We start from the raw sequence: 13,513 nt of genomic DNA on the forward strand, positions 1-13,513 counted from the left end.
CTGTTCAACATCATTAGATCCTCCTTGATCAAATATGGCTTTGTTGCTCCTCAATGATCTCTGATCATCCTTCAAATTTGCTTCCACAATAATAAGTCTTCATATCACATTGACTCCACACACTTCCACACACTTAGAATTCATAACTTGACCTCTTAATTATACCATTTAGATTGTCAAGTCAGCCCATTTACATGTTACATTTATGAATAAACCATACATCAGTCAGCTACAGATATTACTCTAAATAAATAAATGTTATTTCATAAAACAATGAAACCCTTTGCTGGCCAACCTTGCTCAATAAATACTACATCCAAAATTTTTCTGAATTAACCTTCTTAACTCGGTTAATATTGCAATATCCTTAAAGTCCTTTGGCTATCAAGTTTACTTGGTAAGAACTGAATTCCTTCATGAGAGCTCGACAAGAACTACTTTTGCTACATTCCCTTTGATGACCACGTGAGCTTGGTAAGAACTATTTCTGTCACATTTCCTTTGATGACCAAGTGAGCTCAGTAGATTATATCACATTTGCTTTGATGACCGAGTGAGCTCGATAGATTTTGTCTTTTTGCCTTGCTGACCTTCTGAGCTCGATAGACACTGTCCTTTGCCTTGCTAACCTTCTGAGCTTGGTAGATTTTTTCCTTTGCTTTGCTAACCTTCTAAGCTCGGTAGACACTATTTGATGACTGATATGACATTTGTGTGACATCAAAGACAAAACACAATTAAAAAATGGTATCCAACATCAACTCCAATCACTTCAAAGGGAAAAAGGGCAAGCACTTATGGTTGGTTCAAGTTCTTCATCAGAATGAATTCTTGACTTAGGTGCCTCATATCATATGGGTTCTTCAAACAGAGACTTTTCTTCATTGAAGTAGTCATAGGGACCACACATCTATTGGGGAGATGATACAAAAATGGAAGTTGAAGAGAATGAACATGTGGAGATGGAAAATGGGGAATTCAAAGATGTTCTCTATGTTCAAAATCTTAGCTCTAATCTCCTCTCAATTTACGAAATCACTCACCTTGGAGATGGAAACAATGTTGAGTTCCTTCTAGATTAAGTAATGGTGTGAATTCTTAAAGATGATTCATTAGTTATAGTGGGGATAGTCAATAATGACAAGAGGCTTTATTCCTTCTCCCACTTTGTGCCTAAGTCTCCTTCACAAGCCTCGTTGACTCAATCTAATTCACAAGCCAAATTATGGCATGAGTGGCATCATCATCTTGCCTTCCACTATCTTCAAAAACTTTTCTCCAAAAACATGGTCAAAGTTCTACCTACAATCAAATTTTTTAAGGGTGAATGTTCAACATGTTCAGTGGATATGCATCTTGAGGAGAAGTTTCATAAATGAAAGTCTTCAAGAGCACCAATTGTTCTTCAGTTGATTCACATAGTTTTAGCAAGTCCTTTTGTTGTGACATCAGTCAACCAGGGTCACTGCATACTCACTTTTATTATGACTTCTCATGCTACACATGGGTCTACTTTCTTCATCACAAGAATGAAGTGGTTGATAAGCTTCAAGCCTTCAAGGGTCATGTTGAACAACAATCAAGGAAAGCCATCAAGGTTCTTCAGATGGACAATGAGAGAAGCTATGTGGACAAAAGACTTAAAGATTTTTGCAAACTTGAGGGTATTGATATTTAGAATCCACTAGCATTTAGTTCATACAAGAAAGATGTTGTAGCAGTAAGGATACAAACTCTTAAGTCCATGGCAAGTTGCATGATACAAGCTAGGTCTCTTGATCCTACACTTGAAGTCGAAGTTATTAGCAGTGCCACTCAAATACTTAATAGGTCTCCTCATAATTAATTAGATGGTAAGACTCCTTTTGAGGCATGGTGTAGTAGAAAACCAGTTGTGAAACACTTAGAGTCTTTGGTTGTCCAGCATGGGCAAACATATCTTCTAGGGGATGCAAGGCACCACCACCTAGGCCTTGTAATTTCATCAGATATGAAGAAAGGGTTATGGCATATAGACTTATGGATACTAAGACACATGAGATCTTGATTGATAAAGATGTTCACTTTGAGGAAAGTTCAGCTAGCTTATCCTCTAATCTTCTCCGCACTTCATACACTATGGAAACTGATAGTGACACCAGTGATAGTGATTCAATAGACTCAAAAATGTGGGATCCTATTGATAGAAGCAGCAAGAGGTCACATCATCAACACATTCCACATGCATATATTTCCATAGTGATAGGCCCATCACATCAGGGTACACCTTGTCTTCTAGCTTGAGCAATAGGGAATGACTACATATTAGAAATTTTAAGTTTGTTTTTGGAGTCAAACATAGCATATTTGGGAGACATCATTGATGATATACATCTTCTCTTTGATGAAAAAGATCCTTCTTCAGTTGTTGTAAGGGCTCACTCTAACCCCCATGTCCATTCTCTACATGATTGATCTTCATAAGTTGATATGATTGTGGATCCTAATGTATAGTAGTTGCAGGAGGTCTCTTTATCATTAGAGGAGATAAATAGTTCTTTGGGATAGGTTCTACATCCATCCTTGCTAGATTCAACAATGTTCTTTTTAGCAGCATTGGAAGGGGTGGTAGTCAACATCGACATAGGGATAGTTGAGCAAGTTTTAGAGGCATCATTGATCATTGGGATTCTTCCTGTACATAGGCGAAGCATCTCACTTGTACCTTTTCCATTGTTTCTTCCAAAGGGGAGGAATATTATTTAGCTCTCATGGACCAGCTTCTACCTTGGAGTAGCTATCATTGTTCAACACTCTTCATTATGTTGGGGGGGGGGGGGGGGGGACTACCTTGTCTCTCTTCCTCTTCTTTCTTATGAGGGGGACTTTTTCCTCTTTTGGGGTTTTTTCCTTCTCATTATTCACTATTGTATATACTTTATGTATGTCATAATGGGGGGGTCTTGATTACTCCATCCATCCATACATCTTTTTTTACATCTCTCTTTTTGGGGGAGGGTTTTTCCCAAGAGGTTTTTCCCTCTTTCTCTATTTTATGAGAGATTGCATTTCATTATGTACATGGGTACATAATATGGCCTAGTAGCTAGGACCTATTATACATTTCATCCTAGCTTTTGTAAGCTTAAGTGCATTTCCCTAAGTTGCACAGAAGGGGGGGTGTTGGTGTAAATACTTATTTACTATTTACACTTTACTTAAGTTTACTTAGGTTAATGCATTATTTTATTATTTTTTAGGTGAGACACTTAGGAGTTTGTGTACTCTTATGAGTTGTCATGTTGACAACACTAGAGTAAGAAACTCTAATTTAGCACATGGCGTCTACAACATTGGAGTTTTCATCATTAACTGAGTTGTCATGTATACAACATAGTTATTCACACTCCTAATTTACCACATGGTGTCTACAACATAAATTTTCATGCTACACCTTTGTAGGCTTATCCTCTCATCATTTCACTTACTCATGTGCTTAATGGAGGATAATCATTTCTAGTGGACATGTGCCTAGTTGTATGACTTGTCATGTTGCCGATTCTTATGCATTCTAGAAGCATTCTAGAGGCCTTTATATACATGTACTCCTAGTGTACTTTTACATTGAATTGAATACATATGGATATTCTAATCATACTCATTTGGTCTACTATTGTGATTGTGCTTGAGTTCTTTGATCTTGAGTGAATTTTTCCCTAAGACAAATTCTTACATAGTATCAGAGCTATACCAAATTCTTACACCAGGTGGTCCTCTTCTACTTTCAAGAGTTTATTGAGAGGCTATACTAGGGATCTCTCCTTCAAGGTTGTTCATTTTTTGTTCTTTTGATTGGATCACTCTATTTGTGTAGGTTTTGGTGTGCTAGAGTTCTATCTTTATTTCTAGTGGCAATTTGGGTACTTCTTCTTAGCAGTGGTGTTGGTACAGTACTGGTTTCTCCATGTTTTCCCAATACTTTGACCTTTCATGGCTAGTGGATCTAGTGTTTCCTAGCTAACCTATTTCTAGCTTCTTCTTTTTTCTTCTCCTTATCTTTTGGTGAGGTATTCACATTGCCTTCTTCTATTATGATTTTCCTTTTTGAGCTATGGTTTTTGGGATTCTATGGCAGTTCTTTTGGTGGCTATTTTCTACCCATCTTGACACTAAAGTTTCATCCACTATTAGGTGTGAGGGTGTTGTTGGTACTACTTCTCCATCTTTTCTAGTACTCCTACCCTCTCACAATTTATCTCATTTATTCTATGGTTTTTTTGTTTCTTGTTTGAGGTTTCCTTCTCTCCACAATATTCTTTGTTGTGGTTTGTATTTTTTACCTTTTGTCCTGATGCTCTCACTTCTTGTTACTTTGGGATTTTTTTTTTTGTTGCTTTATTTTTTGGTCTCTTTGGTTGTAGCTTCATTCAAAATTATTTTAAATTTACTTCTCATAAATTTATTTCAGTCTATTATTTTTACTTCATGTTACTTTATGATCTTGTTGGTTCTCATTTGTACAGGTTTAGGCCCTATCACACTTTGACTAATCATAACATTTATAAATGTGAGTTTAACTCATTCCTTTAAAGATTCAAAAATTTATGTTAGTCATAAGAAGGCAATACTCATATTTGAAGGGATGGTGGGGGCTAAGGGGGTGTGGGATGGTGGAGAGGGTGATGGGGTGAATCAATTGTGTGATTAAACTTGATTCTTTAAGCAATTCACCACCATACAAACTTGGAACTAAAAGATAAACATTAATACACAAAGGATAACAACATCGTAACATAGAACACCATATTTTTATGTGTAGAATCCATTAAAGGAAAAAAACCATAACAAGCATCAACCCACTAGAAAATTTACTAGCACAACTATTTAGTTTTAGGTTGAAGGGGATTGCACATGAATTAAGGCACACTATTAGAGTTGACTACTCAAAGATATGATATAAACAAGTGTGAGCTTAAAACAAAGGAAACAATTGTGATGTGGACTATAATCCATTGTATAAAAATAATTTACCAAATCTAAATTGATAGATAGGGTCTTTGATATGTAGATACAAATCCAATAAAGTACATCAACTCTTCATCTCAGTAGATTACACTTGTGTGCTAAAATGTTGTCACACTTCTATGAATCATTACATGTAAGAAAACTCAAGAATGAGCCCCCAAAAATCGATCCATAGCTCTCTACTCATAGAGTGTAAGGGTTTGCAATGGAGGCCCTTAGTTTGACCTATTTTTGTGCCCATGCAAGTACAACATGAGATGAGAGATTCAAAGAGGAAAAGCAAGAATGCTAGTCTCCATGATCTTCAAATATGCATGAAAATAAGATCTAATCTATGAAAGCAAAATCTAATCTATAAATGCAAGATCTAAGCTAAAAGCCCATGATGGGTGCAAGAGAGAAAAAGACAAGAAAATAGAAGTTCTCCACAAAAAGCTTTTTCATTCAAACTCCTTCAAAAATTGGTCTTCAAAACTGCAGCATAACGATAGCATAATCATGGGTGTCTAACATGAGGAGAGGGCTCTCCCTTATAAAGGAAATTATGGAGGTGAGAGGCTTCTCACAACCAATATGGGATAATAGAGCTTGGTCCATGTGAGACAAAATTCCACCAATGAGAAAATAGGAGTGGTTGAGAAGAAAGTGGAAAGATAAATCCCACTTAGATCACATTTTTAAGTGTAGAGAAATTAAATAAAAAGAATTTATTTTATTTCATTTTTTCATCAAAAGAGATATTTAAGTGAGATTTTTATTTAATTAAAAGGGATCAAGTTCTTTTTAATTAAATAGAAGATATTTAATTAAATTAAAAGAGAGGTTTTTCTCTTAATTAATTAAATGTGGATGAATTGTTTAATTAAAAGAGAAGATTTTATTTTAATTAAATAAGACTTGGAATAAAATAATCAATCTTAGAAATGAAATAAATCGAATTTGATCAAGGAAATTGATTTGAATTGATTTAATAAAATATTACAAACCATTGATTCAGAAAATTTGATAAATTGATAAATTGAATAATGGAGGCCCATAGTCTAGGCAACCATTTTTGGGTGCATACATTTGCCCCTCTTTGACGAATGTGTGGTCGATTCGGGAACACACGTAGTCAAAGAAAGAAATTGAAGTGTGAGGTCAATTTGGGATCACAAAACAACCCAGATGTGTAGTCCACTCGAGAACACATCAGGACAAAGAATACAAATAAATTTTAACTTGAAAAAGTTGAGGATAAAATTGATAAAACTGAATCAAGGATTGAAATTGATAATTACTGCCCCCTCGTGATCGAAATCGAAATGAGATAGAGGAGAAACAACAAATTGATAAATTTGATCAAATTGAACAAAAGATAAGGTTCTTGATGTAAGATGAAAGATATAAGAATCATAGAACCAAGGTAGATCATCAAGCATGAAATATTATGCCCCAAAGGTGATTTAGAAGAAAAGAAGTGGGGAAAAAGAAAATGGAAGATAGAAGTTCGAAAGATATGGAAAGAAATAGAAATAAGAAAAGAAAATGCTCCAAAAATCAATCAAATGTTTAAGATAGAAATTTTGATTGAGATCACGAAAGAAAATAAGGAAATGAAGATCAAAATGTGACCACAATTGATTAAATGTCCACAATAAAGATGAAAGGAGAACCCTCTCAAACTCATAATGCAAACTAACATGAAGTCTAATAATGCAAGCTACATGAAATGCAATGGTGTACTTGTAAAAGAGCAACTGTAACATAGGATTTTGTGTTCATCATTCATTAGAGAATGTAAAAGAACTTATTTTCATCATTGGGCCATTATTAATGGACATCAAAAAATCACACAATCATCACTAGTTACAAATGCAACTATGAAGATATGAATGTGATTTATATTGGATTGAAATGTGGAAAGATTCTAACATAAGCATCAAAGACATAAAGGTCAAGATGACTTCGATGTTAGCTTACCCAATTTAATATAGAAAAACTATGCTCGCATCAAGGCATAGATGCCAAGATGACTATAAGAATGGTTGTGCAAAAAACAATCAAGGATGATGTCTCAAATCTCCTAAGTGTTTCAAGGGGACAACAAAAGACACTCTAGAGTTCAAGACCACACCCACAAGAAAAAAAAAAAAAAAAAAAAAAAAACATGTCTCATGCCCCAAGTCTTCTAGCGATGCAGCATGGAGAGACTTATCAGACAAAGAAACTCAAGAAAAATCAATAACAGTTAGTACACCTCAAGAGGTCAAAGAACCCCCCTTAGAATTAAAAAAGATTTTTGAAAATGTAAATTTTTCCAAAAAATACGCTGATTTGCGATCAGAAACAACTTTTTATGAAAAATAAAGAGAAATTCATAACTCACGCAAATCATGTCAAAATGCTCTGAAAATCGAACTGGGACATGTTGGGCACATACCCAACCCAAAATTTTTTTTTTTGGAACCAAACTCTAAGTGGTTTAAAAGATATGATTGAATCTTTAAACCAACTAGATTTTTTGCATGTAAACCAATCTATATATGTGTTGGCCTTAAAACCAAAGTGAAAAATTTACAAAAGCACTTGATTAGATCCAATATGTTGCTGTAAAAAACCAAAGATGAAAAATAAAAGCAAATGGAGTTAGAAACTTGATTCAGGCCCCACGGTGGGCGCCAAAAATGTGTGTTAAAATATTGTCACACTTCTATGAATCATTACATGTAAGAAAACTCAAGAATGAGCCCTCACAAATCGATCCATAGCTCTCTACTCATAGAGTGCAAGGGTTTGCAATGGAGGCCCTCAGTTTGACCTATTTTTGTGCCCATGCAAGTACACCATGAGATGAGAGATTCAAAGAGGAAAAGCAAGAATGCTAGTCTCCATGATCTTCAAATATGCATGAAAATAAGATCTAATCTATGAAAGCAAAATCTAATCTATAAATGCAAGATCTAAGTTAAAAGCCCATGATGGGTGCAAGAGAGAAAAAGACAAGAAAATAGAAGTTCTCCACAAAAAGCTTTTGCATTCAAACTCCTTCAAAAATTGGTCTTCAAACCTGTAGCATAACGATAGCATAATCATGGGTGTCTAACATGAGGAGAGGGCTCTCCCTTATAAAGGAAATTATGGAGGTGAGAGGCTTCTCACAACCAATATGCGATAATAGAGCTTGATCCATGTGAGACAAAATTCCACCAATGAGAAAAGAGGAGTGGTTGAGAAGAAAGTGGAAAGATAAATCTCACTTAGATCACATTTTTAAGTGTAGAGAAATTAAATAAAAAGAATTTATTTTATTTCCTTTTTTCATCAAAAGAGATATTTAAGTGAGATATTTATTTAATTAAAAGGGAGCAAGTTCTTTTTAATTAAATAGAAGATATTTAATTAAATTAAAAGAGAGGTTTTTCTCTTAATTAATTAAATGTGGATGAACTGTTTAATTAAAAGAGAGGTTTTCTTTTAATTAAATGGGGATTTTATTTTATTTAATTACAAGAGAAGATTTTTTTTAATTAAATAAGACTTGGAATAAAATGATCAATCTTAGAAATGAAATAAATCGAATTTGATCAAAGAAATTGATTTGAATTGATTTAATAAAATATTACAAACCATTGATTCAGAAAATTTGATAAATTGATAAATTGAGTAATGGAGGCCCATAGTCTAGGTGACCATTTTTGGGTGCATACAACACTCATATGTTTTCTATTGATCTATGACATAACATGTTCAGAAACTTTTCCTTCCTTTATATCACTCAACCTCATCACTCTCATTTCTATAATGATTTCATCTTTATATAGCATCAATATAAACAAGGTCAACCTTAGTTAAAAAAATGAATTATAATAATCAATGTGATTCAGGATATGTCAATTAAGACACAACTAGGACACAAAATGATGCACATGCATCTTGGGTGTAAGGGCAATCTTGCATAAACAAAATATATTTATGTTTATCTCTTTTCAATTAGAAATATTTTAGTGTATATTTACTATTTTTGGAAACTTACTATTTATAGTTAATGGTTCATACAAGATTAGAGTATTTTGATTTCATAGGTGGAGGTTAGTCTTAGTTATCTGAGCCTGTTAGTGGAGCCTTATTGTCATACCATATGTATTGCAAAAATTATTGGGTTTTTTTGTTACAAAATATTTGAGCTCAATTTTGAATGCCTAAATAACTTTGGAATGAGGTCAAACCTTAGTTGAAGGTGCTTATGTGATCATGGCATTCTAGATAAGGAGTTTTGATTTATTTTTATGTACTTATAATAGCCAATTACTATTGATTTGTAAAATTTATGGCCTCCAAAAGTTGGGGTATGTAAAAGTATAAATTTCTAGAACCATCATGGGTGATGTGGCTCTATCTTGAATAATATTGTAAAGAATGTCCCCATGTGGCTTCGTATATTGTATTTTTAAAAGTCTATAATTCCATATTTGTGGAGATAATAAGAAGCCCATTTTCTATTCTTGAAAAATTTTAGTTATTTTTTCTAATTTTATTATATGTTTGTGTTATTAAGGGGATAAATCAATTTACACTTGTATCATGGTTTTCTCTAAGTTTGTAGATGAATCACCGATTATGAGGTATTTGGCACCATGGTTTTAGTGAAAGAACAAATATACCTCCACAAAGGGAATGTGGTGGAAGAGCCATAGGTGTGACAACTAAATTTTTTAAGATCCCTCTAGATATAATTACAAGAATTAAAACAACAAGCATGCTAAGGATAAATATTTTTGTAAAAGATAAAAGTAAAGATGAAAAAGAAAAATTAGGACACATTAAGAAGGAGAAGATGAAGTTCTGAACCAAGAAGAAGAAATTCTTTTTAGGGGCATCTCCAAGATTGGGAAAAGAGCAAAGATTGAGGTTCCCACATTTTTAGAAATATTAACCTGGAGTGCTTGATCAATTAGATCAAAAAAATACAATAATATTTTGAGTATGAAGATATTGAGGATCCTAATAGGGTTAAGTTTTCAAATTCCAAACCAAAGGGTCATGTGAATATTTGGTGGTAGCTGATTTAATTGGAGTGAAATAGAAGAGGGAAGGAGAAAATCACTTGATGGGATTGAATTATGGCTAAATGAAAGTGATAGTTCATTCCTTTCTATTATGAGCTTGATCTACTAAAGAGAATGCAAAGATTGAAGCTAGGAAGAATATATTTAAGAGTATATAGAAGAGTTCTACCAAGTTCTTATCAAAATAGGTCATACAAAAGCTAACAAGGAGAAAGTCTCATGTTATCTTGATGCATTGAGGACTAGAATTCATGAAAATTTTAGCTTTTTCTAAATAAAAAATATTGAAGAGGTATAAAATTTTTCCTAAGAGGAGAGGAAAAGTTGAAAAAAAAAGTTTGAGAGAAGACAAGGGGAAAGAAGTCATAGTGGAAGATCTGGAAAACAATGTTATTAAGGCTGAAATGAAGACCAAAAGAAGAACATGGACAACAATAGCAGTTAGAACCAAATAGGAAATAATTTCAATTATTTCCATTATCAGAGTAATAGAGGTCAAAAAGGAAGAGGAAAGGGACAAGATTTAGGAAAAGGGGGCTTCTGTGGAACACTTTTTCACTATAGAGAAAAATGACATTGAGCATTTGAATGTACCCAACATTAATAAATATCTCATATGAGAATTGAAGGTTAGGAAAAATTTGCACACGTGGATTTATTAGATGAAAAATCATCATATTTTGAAGATTTTGAAAGAGGAGAAGTCCTAGTTAACACACGAGTCATGTTGTGTGGTGATAACAAACATGATCAAAGGAGGATCTTGTTTCACACCAGGTGCAAGTGTGAAGATATGTGTTGTTATTTGATTATCAAGAGTGGATGCACTAATAGCTCGATATCAAATAAGATGGTCACAAAGTTAAATCTCAAGAGGTTGGAACACTCATCTCTATGTTGCATTTCTTGGGTGTAGGATGACCACAAGGTCATGGTGAGTGAATAGTGCCTAGTGGATTTTAATATTGGGGCTACCATGATGATGTACTATGTGATATCATAAGTATGGATGTATGCCATATTTTTTTGGTTAGGTCATGGAAGTTTGGTAGGGGTAAAGGCACAAACTCGTATCACCATTTTATAAAGGAAATGGATAACAAAAGTATAACTATTCAACTTCAATGACATTAAACTCGTATTATTATTTAAAATTTAAAATTGAAGTAAACTAATGAAATGTGTAGTGTCATGCCTGACCACTACTCCGGGTTTTTTTGCATATTAGGACTTTGATGTTATAAGTTTCTTTCTGATGTTATGTTCTTATTATTTGTAGAACTTGGTTTTATTAATGTCCTTGGAACATGAGATTATTGCTAGACAAACTTTTCTATTTCAGAAATACTCTATTTTGAGCTTTGGTAGAAGCACTTATGAATCTGAAAAACTTTCTAATGTACTTAGAAATAATGTCTGATGTTTCTAGTTTTAACGATATTGTTGTGTATAGATTGCAGGTAAAATATGATTGATAAAACTATTGAAAAGTTTTTTTTAATTAAGCTTAGGTTTTATGGTTGTAGCTTTCATATTTTATTGCATATCAGCATATTGTTTAGCATTATCATGTTTTATATTCAGTATGACACTATTAATGTTAATACACTATAAATTGGACATTTGTAGAACTTTGGCATGATGTAATTGCAGTTAATCTATTGGCTTGTGATGAGTTTAGTTAAGTAATGTTGCTTAAGGTTATGAGTTCATGTTTAAGGTGTTTTCCTAACCCTACATTGGCATGTCATATATATATATATATATATATATATATATATATATATATATATATATATATATATATATATATATATGCAGGTTGTGTATTTAAAGGGGTCTATATGTATCCTAAGTTTTTTTTTTTTTTTTTTTTAACTCTATTGCTATTAAAAAGGGTTTAAAACCCATGGCTGTTATAGCAAATGTGGCTATTGTTTTATTTCCCTAAAACCCTAATGGGTTTCGCATACATTATGCTTAAGGGATTTTGCATTTGTTTAAAACTCGGCCAAAATATGCCGGTGGTTATGAGGTAGCCATATGCATGACACCATGTGAATTGCAGATTCATTCATTGTATTTTAATGTGGCCTTAATAACATTGAAGGACTTGGTCGACCAGTTCTGTTGTCAATGGGATATTATGTTGGGAATGGCCAGAAAATTTGGCCACTTTCCTCTATTTTGTTTTATACTTGTGAGATGTTGCTGGCATTTTGGCAATATGAGGGGTTTCAATTGGAAAGAGCTACTTGCTTATGAAGTCGAGAAAGGAGAATACTCATTGCGATTTATTTACTATTTGACATTTGGATTCCTTTACTATCCTTCATTGTGGAGGTTGGTTGCAAGTTTTGTGTGGTAGCTCTGTGGAGATTGTTTTTCAATTTGGACATTTGGGGCTTTTGTATCAAGCATATTTCATAGTGTTTTTCCATCTTCTATATTTTAGGTAGGGGACATTTTCTAACTTATTCTCTTACTATTATTTTAGTGTTAATTGAAAGAATTAGGAGATGCTGCAATTTTTTAAAAAAAATATAGACACCCAAGTGTGGGTGTATGTAGGGTTCGGCAATGAAATTTTTGAGTTGTGCATATCCCCATACTTGGATGTGGGTATGGTGTAAACATCATGGTTTCGTAGCATGCAATAGAGTTTTGTTTTACATAGTGGAAATGAGTAACATTATGAGGTTTTCGGCTTCCATAGAGCCACATTCTATGTGCTTTAAGTTTTGGTGTATGTTATTAATTGTCATTTTGTTAAATAGATTGCATACAATATATATATATAGCACCAGTTTAATACCATGTCATGATTATAAATCTAGGTTTATACTGTAATGAGGAAATGAGAATACATAGTGGATATTGGTTCCAGTAAAATTTGAACCCTGTGAGAATGAAGTTTTGTAGTTTTATTGTTTTGAATAAACAACACTTATGTGGTGCATTCAACAGTTTGTGTGTGGACTATGTTATAATCTTGAAAAAATGATATAAGTATTAAGTTTCCTGTTGAATCAAATTTGGGTAGAAAATATTAAAATATGACTATGTTTCAACCCGTAGCTTGGTTAAATTTTGTTGTGTATGTTTTATATATGGTCTGCAACATTTATGGAAAAGACAAAATAACATAAAAGATGATAGTCTGTGGTATCGACATTTTGTCAAATAGATAAAAGGAAACTTGAAAACAATAGAGATATCATTGTGATAGCATAATTTACTCACTATGTTATGGAAATTATAGAGAGGTATCAAGTTATAATAGCTGATGTTTTATTGTAGGGTGTATGTGATCTGGTTTCATTCACCATTGTATAAGGTATTATGTGATAGTTGAAAAATTTGATAGCTGATGTTTCTTGATGCCCTAAATGAAAGTTATATTGAACAATAAGTGTGCATCTTAAAACATAGTAGACTTACTTTCTAGTTAATTACGGTCA

The sequence above is a fragment of the Cupressus sempervirens genome, chromosome 10 (assembly GCF_028749045.1).
Source record: "Cupressus sempervirens isolate cs-2001-9-10 chromosome 10, ASM2874904v1, whole genome shotgun sequence".
NCBI lineage: Eukaryota > Viridiplantae > Streptophyta > Pinopsida > Cupressales > Cupressaceae > Cupressus > Cupressus sempervirens.